Source organism: Phyllostomus hastatus, unplaced genomic scaffold (assembly GCF_019186645.2).
Source record: "Phyllostomus hastatus isolate PE091 unplaced genomic scaffold, TTU_PhHast_1.1 phas_contig_40, whole genome shotgun sequence".
NCBI lineage: Eukaryota > Metazoa > Chordata > Mammalia > Chiroptera > Phyllostomidae > Phyllostomus > Phyllostomus hastatus.
In genome coordinates this window covers 4,521,292-4,534,524 of record NW_025333872.1, presented here as the reverse complement: position 1 = coordinate 4,534,524, position 13,233 = coordinate 4,521,292, and the positions used below count along the sequence as shown (strand labels likewise).

At 43.5% G+C, this 13,233-nt stretch overlaps 1 long non-coding RNA gene across 1 annotated transcript; it reads right to left on the bottom strand.

Annotated features, from left to right (window-relative positions):
* Nucleotides 1-6,961: 6,961 nt before the first annotated feature.
* Nucleotides 6,962-8,753, bottom strand: LOC123821948. Its single transcript, XR_006786183.1, has 3 exons — nt 8,598-8,753; nt 7,980-8,104; nt 6,962-7,641 (listed from the first exon to the last, which is right to left on the bottom strand). It is a non-coding gene; the product is annotated as an uncharacterized LOC123821948 (long non-coding RNA).
* Nucleotides 8,754-13,233: the final 4,480 nt, after the last annotated feature.

Genomic DNA, 13,233 nt, shown 5'->3' with positions numbered 1-13,233 from the left:
GAACATGCAGTTTTAAATTTCACACCTACATTCCCAAACTCAGCTGTTCTATGAGATTCTGTTGGCAGTAGAGAAAATTTGTTGTGACAAGAAGTCTTCTCCCAGTTAAATACCTGAGGTTTCTATATTCACATTATAATATAATTCGACCCATTCAGATTGCTCTCCCAACATCTAACAGGAACACTGTCCTCTTCACAGTTTAAAAATATCTGTTGTGCTTTTAGTCTTTAAACCAAAGATCTTAGTTTCTCAGTTTCTGTGGTCTCACTTAAGGTTCCCCAGCTCACAGCCAGTCCATGTTTACAACAAGGCTAATTGGTTTCCCTTTACTGCAGCCTCTATCAGAGGAAAATTGATAAGAGTTCCAACAGAACAAAGAGGGAAGCTGTTGTTAACCTCCCAAGTTGTCCTGTGATCCTGGTCATAGTGATTTAGCATCTTCTAACAAGAGCAGTGATCTTGTCCCATGTCTTCATTTTGGACAATGTTTGGCACTTTCTTCTGCTCACCAGCTCTGGGGAAATGGGCCCAGATTGCAGGCTCTGGGTTGGTGATTTTCTTTGTTAAAATCATTGTCTGGTCCCTTTATCCAACAGTTGAATGGCTCCTGGTGAATGAGAACCAGTATTCTCCTCTACCATCTTGCGCTGGAGTTTCTCTGGGGCTGGGGCAAGAAAGACCTCATTGTCTAGCTCCTTTCTGAGATGTCAATGCATCCGGCAGTTACCTGCTTGGTCCCTACTGATGAGGAAGTGAAGCCCTCATCAATTTTACCCATATGCATGGTGTCCCAAAAGCCATCTGATCCACAGCCTGTCAGAGTACTGACCAGCTTCCCATGGCCTGGGCCCCTCATTCCAGCTGCCATCTGTTTAGGTGATGATGACACACCCCCTCCTCTTTTGAACCTCCCCTGTAATATGTATTCATTCGTGCTCCTAGCACACCCAGCAATGACTCTACCATATATATATATATATACTTTGCGAGGGTGAGTTTTCTTTCCTTCGACTCCCTTATGTTACCTCCAAGATGTCCCCTCTTCTCCAAGCTGTGGTTACTTCTGTTAGCTGACCTTCCTGATACTGTTCCCACTCACAAAGAAAATTTTCAGAGTCCCACATCTGTTCCCTTCATCACTGACTTGGCATGTCCTGGTAACTGCAGGTATTTTGCTCACCATTTGAGAAGAGGTGTGACAAAGAAGAGATTTAAGTTCTCCTTTATACCAATGATTCCCAAATGTTCCCTTCCTGGGTTCCCTGTCATGCTCTCCACTCATTCTTTTGGGGATGTCTCAAGGAAACAATTCTGTCTGTCTACAAAAGATGGGCTGGTTGACTTCCCTACCCAAACTAATTACAGGAAAATTCTTATTCAATCCCTTCATTAGGTTGACTCAGGATTGGCATTTTTCCAAGTGGATATTGAACTGCAAAATGAAATTGATAATAATAGCTGACTTCCATTGAGAGTTTCCTATGTTCCATCCACTGTTCTAAGAGCTTAATATAGATTATTTCAATTATCATCAAAACAACACAATGAAGCAAGTATTATTATCATCATCACCACTGGCAAAGCTGAGATAGAGAGGGGTCATCTAAGTTGCCCTGTGTCATACAGCTAGTGAGAGATAGATTTGGGTAAACATTTAATAACCTGAAGGTGCCTCCAGAGCTTCAGAAGTGATTAGTAATGTAGTTTTCCAGGTTTTATGTAAAAAGCCTAAATCTTGGTATGTGAACCTTGAATCTGAGAAGACTGAGCCCAGCAGAGAAAGTGAGAGAGGTGGGAAAATCAGTGCTGTGTATGTTCAACATGCATTTGCTGACCAGCTACATCCTCACACCATGCCAATTTTAAGAGAAATCAAAATAAAAATGAAGGGCTCTGTTGTGCACACCCTTGATGGCTTCACATTTGCCCCTGAGGGGCAGGAACATAAACTGGTATCTAGCTCACTGGTTTTACAAAGATAGGTCTGTTTTGACTCATTTCAAGATAATGAATACCTTTAATAGCTTTGGGAAGCCTACTATGTAGGAGGAGATGGATGTTGGGCTGGCCAAGGCCACGACTTCCATGTGACACCTCTGGCTGGAAGTATTAACTAGATTTTAAATTCCAAAGGGACTTAGTATTAGTGATTGGCTTTAGGTCAAACTGGGACCCAGTCAGGAGCTGAAATCCCCAGCTTGGGACTTTCTTGGGCAAGGAGAGGCGGGAGGAGGCAACTCTAGCTATTCTGAGAGTCTTAAAGAGGGATAGGAGGTGGGATGGAGGGAACAAAGCAAGCCCAGAAGAGGGGCAGTTGCAGAAAACTGGGGGTCCTGAATCATCCAAGACAGGTGCAGTCATTCCTAGGGAGGAGGGGCTGGATTCAGAGCCTGTTTCTCGGCCTCAGTTTCCTTTCCAGTAAAGTATCAGTGGTATCGACTCTGGTAAGTATGCCTGAGGAATACCATGTAGTTCCATAGATCACACATTGAACTGAAAAAAGCAGAATGATAACAGTCATTATTATTAATAATATGCATCATTGAAAACATTATTATAAATTATAGTGTATTAGTGATTATATTAGGTAATTCAGGCTCAGAAAATCTGAGCAAACCTGACAAAGCTATCAGAGGTCATCCAATCTAGCCTCCTTTAGTGGGTATTAGAACCCTCTGTTCTATACCCATGCAAACTGTTATTAATCTTACTATAAGCAAGATTGTGCATGATGGATTTCAGAATTTAGCCCAGGCAGGGAGTGGCTCCTTGTACTCCAATCAGTCAAAAGCCTGATGGTTACGGCTCCATAATCCTAGTTGGCTCTTGCGGAGCCATCATTCCCATCCTCACAAGTAATCCAGAACCCAGACAAAAAGCAGCTCCTGGAGACTGCTGTGGCCAAAGTAGTGGTAGGACACTATGTACAGAGCCAGGGCCCTGGCTGGGCAAATCACAAGGCAGGAGGTGTGGTGGGGGAGTGAAGATGCTGTTCCCCTGCCAAATCAGCCCTTGTGTCAACACTGAGAGAAGGAAGAAGGCAGGAAAGAAGCAAAAGCATGTGGTAGCCCCTGATGCTGCTTTATGTACTGGGACCCAGAGTCCCAGTTGCAGCTAAAAGGACCTGAACTATTCCAGGCCCCACCCTTGAGCTCTCTTACTCACCAGTTCCCCAATCCCTGCTTACCCCTCACCCTTATTCCAGTTTCTGGCCTATCAGCCAAAATCTAACAACCAGAGCTCTGGAGTGACACAGATGCTGCTACCAGAGTCCTCCCACTGGCTTTCCTTTATTCGTTGAGTTAACGGACATTTTCCCTCCTAGGATGTAAATGCTCCAGTGCCAGGTAAATCACCCAGTGAGAGGCTGAGAGTGGGCCAGCAGGTCCCCACTTGAGTAAGGAGGTGAGTACTTCCCAAGGAGTGGTAGGATGACCCAGGGAAGCCCACTGACCAGCCCTCTCTATCTTTCTCTACCTGCTTGAGGTGGGAAAATTAAAATTGGTTCCCAGTTTGGTCTTTACTTCTGAATCATCACATTAATCCCAACCTGAATGTAGAAGAAATGTTAAAGAATCATTTCACCCAGCTGAAGGTAGGACAGGGTTGGTTGCAGGGTGCATGGCTGGGCAGGCCCCTTGGGTAGAGCTAATACTTCCCACTTGCTTCAGGGAGAGTCAGGGTGTGGTAAAACATATTGCTGCAGATAGAGGACCCCCACACATGGAGAGTTTGGCTTCCATGTTGAAGGTAAACAGAGCTGACTAGGGGTTACACCAGGGTCTAGGAGGAAGTAGGGAGGACCTCACCAGCAATTAAGTAAAGGGGCCCAATTCTTCTTTGATCTTTGCACTTTTAAGAGTTCTGATGAGATTCTACCTTCTGAGGAATCCTGCAAACAGCCTTAGGTCAGTTCAGCTTTGACCAGTTAGGGAAGCAGGGGCTGGGACTTTTCTTGGGACTTTTTGCTTAAACCCTAGGGCTTTCCATTCTCCCTGAGGTTTATGGAAAATGGGGGTCTGTGCAAGGCATTAGAAGACCAGATGCTCTCACATGAGCCCTCTAACTTTAGTTTAGGGTAGGAGACAAACTGGAGGGAGCTCAAACAAGAATATTTAATTCCAGGGGTGGTGAACTGAGGTTCCTTTCCTACATCCAGCTGTGTCTGCAGAATGGTAGGGAGAAACACAACAGGAAACATTTGAGACAAACAGAGTCAGCTGCAAATATAGAGGTATTATACAGCATCTCACTCTTCCACATAAATTATTTCACATGCATCTATCATTCTTCCCATTTCTTACCTAAAAACTCTAATTTATGCATTACTATCTTCCCAATTTATAGATTTTCCAAACTGAGAATGAAAGTTTTTTTCCCCCTGCAAATTTTTGTAGAACTTATGGAACACAAGTGGATCTCAAACTTTAAATCTTCTGACCACAGAACTGGAGCTCCCTTCACACCACACCCATTTCTCCATGAACAAAAATGAGGTTTTGTCAGCCTTGGCTAGGCAAGCTAGGACAAGGGTCAGACACCATAATCTACTGTGAGGTCAGCAATAAAAAGGCAGGGGAGAGGGGTCCAGGCAAGGACAATAGGGAAGGGGCAAGGGGCAGAATCAAAAGAACAGTTGGGAGGACACAACAGTGCAGGTCCAGGGGGTGGGTCCAGCCCACCCACAGCCCACGTGTAGAAGAGGGGAAAGGAGCAGAGGCCCAGGCTAGAGTTCTAGCTAGAGTGTCTTTGTAGGCCTTCTACCTAGTGAAGCCCTGAGGCAAGCAGCGCCTACCCAGGAGTTAAGATCTTTGCCAGGATTTGAGTATTTTTCCTGTATGCTTTCAGGTTCTTATTCCTCCTTGAAGGAAGGCAAAGACTCCTGACCCCAGGTAGGAAAAGAGACACAGTGGGAAATCCTGGCTGTGTCTACACCTACATTTCAAGGTCTAGTGGAAGAAGATGGGAGTCGGGTTTCCTCCATGAATACTGGAGGCTCAGGGCATAGCTCACCCATCAAATCCATTTGTCTCTTCCAGGAATAGTTGGCCACTGAATGGGTGGAAAATGATTGAGAGTAGACTAATCTGCTATATACAGTCTCTTTGGGAAGAGGGTTATTGTACAGAATGGAAGAACTCTTTCAGAAAGTTTTATGGCATCTGGATTTATCTTGAACCAGCTAGGGGAATGAGGAGTCAGAACTCCCTTTTGGTTGTGAAGCACCATGAATAGGAACATTCTTCACAGAACCCAAAGGACCATCCATGCAGGGAAGAGGGAACTCATGTTATTTAATGAACAGTGTGGTAAGCATCTGATATAATTAGTTAGTCCTCATTATCCTTACCCATCCCTGTGATTTAGGAGTTAGAGCATCCACTGACAAAACTGAGACACAGAGAAATTCAATAATTTGCAGAAGTTCATAGAACTCATTAGGGGAAGGGCTGGGTAATCACTCAGTAACTGGAGTTGCTCCAAAGTTTACCTAAGGAACAGCAAAGACATTAGAATTTCAGCTAATTTTCTGGAAGGAATCAGAACATGTGAGCAATGAGGGTTAAAAGAGTGAATGTAACATTTAAAAATGAATGCTTGGGGAAATGTGTTGAGCAGAGTGACTTCTCTGTGCCTGTCCCAGTGCCTTGTGGTAAGCAAAGGCTCCTCCTAAGGTCCTTAAACTTTGTCCAGACAAACTGGGCATTAAATAATTCCCAGGTTCCTGTTTACTATCTTTTGTTTGTTTTTGTCTTCTGAAGTGCCGGGGTTGGAGAGTGTGGAAGAGTAAGATAGCAGGCCTAAGGAGGCAAGTGATATGCAAACTCTCTCATTAAAGGGAGTTGAGTCATTTTTTCTCTTTTCAGTATCAGCTGTAAAATGACCAAGGTATCTACTGCCAAAGATTCTTGTTTGCAAATTATACAGCTCTACATAGCTACACAGTAACCATTAGGGTGTGAGAAGTCACCAATTCATGGTAATTAATGAAGTGGATCAATGACAACACTGTTATAAAATTATAGGACATTAATGATAATTATGTATTAGGCCCAGAGTCTCAGAACTAGAAAGATCAAAGGTCTCCAAATAAGCCCTCCTCTGCTTATAAACATCCCTGCCAGGTGGTGCTATTACTAATGACTCCATACTTTTAATTTGTTAAGTCCTCCAAGGAAAAGAACTCATGCCTTGCAGTCCACTGAGCTCAGAGTTTGATCATTTTGGTTCTAAGATTGTACAGATTCCACCATTCATGTTCCTAAAAGACCCAGAGCTTTACAGAAGACAACTCCCAGAATATTCTGTGGTCACCACTGGGGTAGAAAAAAACTGGGATGTAAGGGGCAGGGGTACTGGCAACCTCTGAGGTCCCAGTAGGTGATATGTTCTGGGACTTTCACGACCAATTGTGAGATCCAGAAGAGTCTCCCACAACCTCCCAGGTACACAGCACAGGCCCATGATGGGATACCACCACTCCGATTCACAGTTTAATAAGGACAACCACCCCCAGCCACCAATAATTTGTTCCCTAATAATTCTCCCTTTACCTGCATTAAGGACTATAAAATCAAGGTTATGAAAATAGTAACTCAAAGTTCCAAGACCTCAGTATGAACCACTATTTACTCCCTCATCCCTCCTAATGACCTGCCATTCTGGTGGATAAGTTTGTTCTTTAATTTTTGCCCTATTACACTATAAATGTTCAGAGAAAATTCCACCAGGTGTCTCATAAACCAACTGGCTTTAGGTCTCTGAGACAGTGATGAGCATTATTCAAAGGGAGGGAGATGTAAGAGGACCAGGGGCCACCTCTATGCAACCCCCTGCCACCCTCCCTTCATTCCCATTTTCATGCAACACGAACACCACCTGGTTTGGGTGGGAAGAAAATAAAAAGGTCCCGATATTTACTTCTGAATCAGCACACCAGTCACAAGTTTCAGTCGTCAAAAGCACATGGAGTCTTTATTAAACCTCTCCACTCGACCTAGGGCTGAGGGGCTTTAGCAGGGCCTGGGTGACTGACCAGGCCTCTAGAGCCCTTCAGGCCTCCTTCGTGGGAGGCCAGTTCTGAGAAACAAGACAGTATGTAAGTGCATAAAAGGGGGAGAATACACCCATATGAAAAGCCAAGTTTCTATGTTGATGGTAATTGGAAAGGCCTTTGGGTCAGAGCTGAGCTCTGGGACACACACTAAGAGTGACGAAGGGAAGGGACCCATCTTCTTGACTGATCTGAAAGCCTACAGCTCACAGCCTTGTCATCCCTTCTATTCAATGTCATGTGGACCTTGGACTTTGAGAAAACTATGAACTGTGAGGGCTAGGCTTTTCTCCTGCTGCCTAAAGCTCCAAGCTCCTCCCTGAGGGTAGAGTACTGGATGTCTTGAGAGGTAAAGGAAGTGATCAAAATACAGAGAAGAAAGTCCCTGATCCCACCAACAGATCCTTTTCCAAATAGCTAAAGCCTTGCAAAGCCTTGGAAGAAGAGAGAGGACAGGCCCTCTGGGATGGGCACTGCTAAACAGGGCGGGCCTCCTAGTGCCCAAACAGGGGTGTGAGGACAAACACACCGCCTCCACACCGCGCTGGTAGGGCTGGACTGGTGATCGCGGGCAGTGACCAACCCTGTGAACGGAAAAGAAAGAAGAAAATTAACGCACAGAAAGACAACAGGCCAACAAAGTTAAAATCACAAGGAATATGTAGCACAACTATTTTCAAAAGACATAACTACGCTCATCCTCACAAAGACTGAATTAGGCATGATTATTTTGTCCCTTTTCAGGTGGGAGGGCATGCTCGCAAAGGTGTTGCCCATGATTACCCAGAGCTTCCACAGGAGACCTTGGACTTAGGAATGAGATCTCCTCATCCCAGGCCTGGAGACCCTTCCCCCGTCCACCAATCCCAGCAGGAAGGGAGGTAAGAAAGGAGGTAGAGAAGGAAGCCGTGGGGGAAAATACCTCCAGATCCTGAGGGAGAGGCGGCCTGGCCGTCTCCAGGGATGCGCTGAGAAGGGCAGCCCGGCTGGGCACGCGCCTGTCCTTGTTGTACTGCTGTCTTTCATGGCGCTCAGGTGGCTCTCCTCCTTCGGCCGTGACAGATGAGGTGCAGAGGCAGCGGGAGAAGCGAGGGGAGAAATGCCAGGGTGAGGACCGAGGCAGTGGGGAGGGGGCGCCAGAGCGGCTTCGGGCCACTTCGGCCCACCGCCCACCTCCTGCGCGGGCGGGGAAACCTTCCCAGGGCCCCAGCGAGCAGAGGGCGAGGGCAGGTGGTCCGGGGACGAGGCTTCTTGCCAGAACGGACCGCCCAGCGGGGTTATGGCGGGGGCACCGCTTCCAGTGGCCACGCATCATCTTCTCCCTGGCCTGCGAGGGCAGCGGGTGGCAGTCTGCGGGGCCGGCCGGGGGCCGGGGTGCGGGCTCCGCCGGAGGGCGACTGGAGACGGCAGCGGAGCGGGCGAGGCCCAAGGCGAGGGGAAGTGCGCAGCCCCGCCCACCGCCCGCCGCCCGCCCCCGGCGGGACGGGACGGGACGGGGCTTCAGGAGGAGGGAGGACAGGGGTCCTGGGGGCCCACCAACCTGGGGCGAGGAAGAGAGCGCCCTAGTTCCCACATCCTAGGCCTTGGAGGTTTTCCTGAGGCTTTACATCGATTTGGATCTTCCTGGGCGGACTCGCCACAAGCTGCCTGAAGAACCGAACCCACCGGGCTTCGGCCAGAAACTAACTGTCAACGGCTCCTCCTCCGGCCGTTGGCCACACCCACAGGCCTCCTCCAATCACGGGCCCAGATCCCCTCCCCCCCGCACGCCCTGCCTTTCTGGGGAGGAGAGAGGCCCTGGGCCTTCCAGAAAGTTCCGCAGCTTCGGAATGGGCCTAGTCCAGACTCTGCGTGGCGGGGTGGTGGGGCGAGAAGCCGCCCTGGGTCCTGGGAGGGTGAGGGCTTCTGGGAATGAGCCGGGTGGAGCGTCACTGTTGCAGAAGGTGGTGGGGGTATGGGAGGAGATGTGAGCCCCAGACTTTCCGGAATGTACGTCAGTCCCAGCCTGGCCTTTGAGGGCAGAGGCCCAAGTGCACAGTGCTGGCAGTACCCCTTGCTTTATATTTACCAAGCCATTGGCTCACAGGACACCTATAAGCCTGGAGCTCTCACTTTCATTATACCTCAAAGGAAAGTGCCATCCAGAAGGCACTGTGCGTGAAGCCTCATACGAATCAGGAGCAGAGGTGCAATTCAGGCTCACCTAACGCCAACCTCTGGCATTTTCCCACCAACCAAAGATCTCTCACTAGAGAGAAATGTTTGAGCATGCTCAGCCAGCTCTTTGGGACCCAGAACCCTTAAGGAGGGCTTGTCATTATCCCCTGCTTCCTCTTGCACCTGCTGCAGGACCAGGGGGACCCGGGCTCTCACTCAGAGACTGGGCATCAGGATCCAGCCAATGGGAGAGGGTTGCTGAGCCGATGAGCGTGCCCCTGACCAATGAGAAGGGGAGAATGTCTTAGGATAGTTGGAGGAGTCCCTTGTGTTAATATTTATTGGGTGCTTATTTCCAAAGACTTTTTTGTCTTGAAAAAGTTGAAAATGCATCTTCATGTTTGAGTATTACATATTCTTTTTAAGAAAAAATGGCATAGAATTCACACAACAATGTTCCTTATTTTAACCATTTTAAAGTGTACACAATTCAGTAGCTCTTAAAACATGCATAATGTTGTACAAACATTATCACTAATACAAGAACATTTTATCACCCCCAAAAGAAGTACCATACACATTAAACAGTCATTCCCCATTCTTCACTCAGCCTCTGGCAACCACTAATCAGCTTTCAGGATTTGCCTGTTCTGGACATTTCATGTAAATGAAATCACATGATATGTGCCCTTTCTTGTCTGGCTTCTTTCACTTAGCATAGTATTTTCAAGGTTTGTCCAAGTTGTAACATGTATTAATGTACTTCATTCTTTTTAAAGCTAAATAATAATCCACTGCATAGATATACCATATTTTGTTCACCCATTTTGATGAACATTTAGGTTGTTTCCACTTTTTGGTTATTATGAATAATTCTATCTAAAAATATGTATACAGTTTTTTTCATTTGAACATAGGTTTTTAATGCTCAATATTTAGGAGTGAAATTTCTGGGCCATATGGTAATTCTATGTTTAACTTCATGAGAAACTGTCAAAATACTTTCCCCACAATTGATATACCATGTTACATTCTTACAAGAAATATATGAGAATTCCAGTTTCTCCACATTATCGTCAACACTTGTTAGTTGTTGTTTTTTTAATTGATAGCCATTTTAGTGGGTGTGGAGTGGCATCTCATTGTGGTTTTGATTTACTTTTCCCTTGTTATTGTTTTGTGACTTTTCTGAAGTAGTTTTGTAAAGTTTGTATCCTTTGTCATGCATGGTCACTAAAGTCTGTTCTGTTAGATTAATGGTCAGCTAGTGACTTAAGAGAAATTTCTTTCAACACTGGAACTATAAGAAAAAATTCTCCCAGTCTTTTGCAAATGGAAAGTGTGTGTGTGTGTGTGTGTGTGTTGGGACATATACATTCAACACTCAGCTAGACAGTTTACAACTCTGCCTTAGCCTTCACTTCCTGCTTATGCAGAGACTGATGATCAGCCCGAGGTAAGAGTTTAGGGCCCTTTCTGATCTTTTCTGAGCAATGTGCACAGCCCCAAGTATGCCATGGCCTTCTAAGTTGTCAGAACTGGGTGGCAGATTTTCAAAGTCCTTATTCCCCCAAAGTATCTCATACTCCAGCCTTTCCTCCCAGGTTTTGAGGTTGATCTATTATTTTCCCCAACTATTCCTCTTTGCCTCAGGAAGCAGCATCTAATACATTTTTCTAAATGTTTTTGACAAATTCTCCCTAGGTAGCTGCCTCAACCCTTGGAATTTTCTAAGTGAAGTAAGGCAAGTCCTTTGAGACAGTTCTTCAAGGAGCCACCAGACAGATCAAAACAAAACCCACAGTTATTTGAGAACAAAGTCTGTTTTGCTTCCACTGGTACCAGGTATGTACTGGGAATACCACCTATTTGTTGTCTTGACCACGCCAAGCTGGGGAGTGGAAGATGGTGCCAGAGTAAGTTAAAATGTCACAAAGCTTACTTAGTGAGGCTCATCTGCTTTTCCTTGATTACTCATTTCCCTGCTTTCTATAAAATTTTAATATTGATATTAGAACCTCAAAGTATAAATAAAGAAATTGAGAAAAGTATAAATGAAGAATAAAGAAATTGAGATACTTATTGGATATAAGGATTATTATGGCAGTGGTACACATACCATATTTTTATTTTGTCTTAGTTGCCAATTTATAGTATACTTTCAAATAAGCACATGAATTCCCATATATATTTACTGAGATCTAGCCATGGTTAACATTTTGCCACATTGACTTTATCATTCTCTCTCTCTCTCTCTAGCTCTCTCTCTCTATGGTAAGTTACATTACATTGTGCCTGTTTACTCCCTCATAATAAGGAAATTCTCTTAAAGGATCACAGGAGTTACCAAGCAAGAAAGTTAGTGTGTATACAATACTAACAAGCTAATCAACAGTTTTACTCTAATTTCTTCTAGTGTTCAAATATTGTCCTCTATACCAATTATGTTTTCCAGCCCAGGATTCAATCCAGCATCACTCTTTGCATTTGTCATGTCATTTTAATCTGGAACAATTTCCTCACTCTTCTTTTGTATTGTATAACATGGACATCTTTAAAAACTACAGGATTTTTATGTTTTAGAATGTCCACAGTTTGGGTTGGCCTGCTGTCTCCTGTGAGTTAGACCCAGTTAATGCAGTTTTGGCAGAAACACTACTTCAATAATTTTTGTCCTTTTCAGTGAAATATATAAGGGGGCCATGATGCTGCTTTTCCCCATTATTGATCATACTAACATTGATTACTTCCTTAAGATGTTTTAATGCAGATTTGTCCATTATAAAGTTATTACTTTTTAATTTTATAATTAACAAGTAATTTGTTGGGAGATACTAAGAGATGACATAAATGTACATTTTCCTCATGTTATTTTGGTTTTATCCTTTGAATATGTACAATATTAACATAATTCTATATTTAAAACCATATAAAATGCATAATCACTAAACTTTTGTTCAATCTCCTACTACTTTCACCCAGTTTATTTGCATGTATGTGTGGAATGTAGGTATTTCTTTAAAAAAAAACCTTTCTTATATGTTAATGGTTATTTCTTCCTTAATTTTTACATATGTTTATTTTTTCTTGTTTTTAATTTGAATTAGATTAGCTAATGTTTTATCTATATAATTAACTTACAGAAACTTGTGATTTTAATTCATAATTTAGTTTTACACCTTCCTGTCTCTATTTCAACTATTTATATCCTTAGATTTATTATTTCCTTTCTTGTGCTTTTTGTTTTGAGAGATTGCTGGGGTTTTTTTTCTTTTTTGTTTTTTGTGGTAAAATTTTAATTAAATTATTTTCATCCTTTTGTTTTTGGAGATATACGTGTTTATGACCAGGATTTCCTCTGATCACTGCTTTAAATATTTCTTATAGGTGAGATACAGAGTGTTTTGATTATCCTTTTCTTCACTATTCTCTGTTTTTGTTTATATTTTATTATTATCCAAGTATCATTTAATAGAGACTGTTTTTAAGTTTCAATTGGAAGGGCTTCTTTAAAAATATTTTTTCATGTGAAAATCTTTTCTTATTAGCTTTAATGAGATATAATTGACACACAAGAAACTGCACATATTTAAAATGCACAGTGTGGTAATTTCAGACATTTATCAGCACTAATGAAATCATCACCATCACCACAATCAAGTTAGTGTATATCAGTTAAATCCAAGTATGTGTCCCTTTCTCCAAGTGTGTTTAATCTTTCTCATTCGCCCTGTATTCTTTCAATGATCATTGACCTGTTGTCACTGTAAATTAATTTGCATTTCACAGAATTTTATATCAATGAAATCATATAAGATGTACTTTTATTGCCTTCTTTCACTTAGCATAATTATTTTGGGATTCACCAATATTTTTGTGTTAATTTCTTTGTATTGTGGGATAGAATTTTATTGTACATATGTACAATAATTAGGTTATCTATCATTATATATCAGCTGATGATGAACATTTGTATTTCCAATTTTTAGCTAATATAAATAAAGCTGCCAGGAACATTG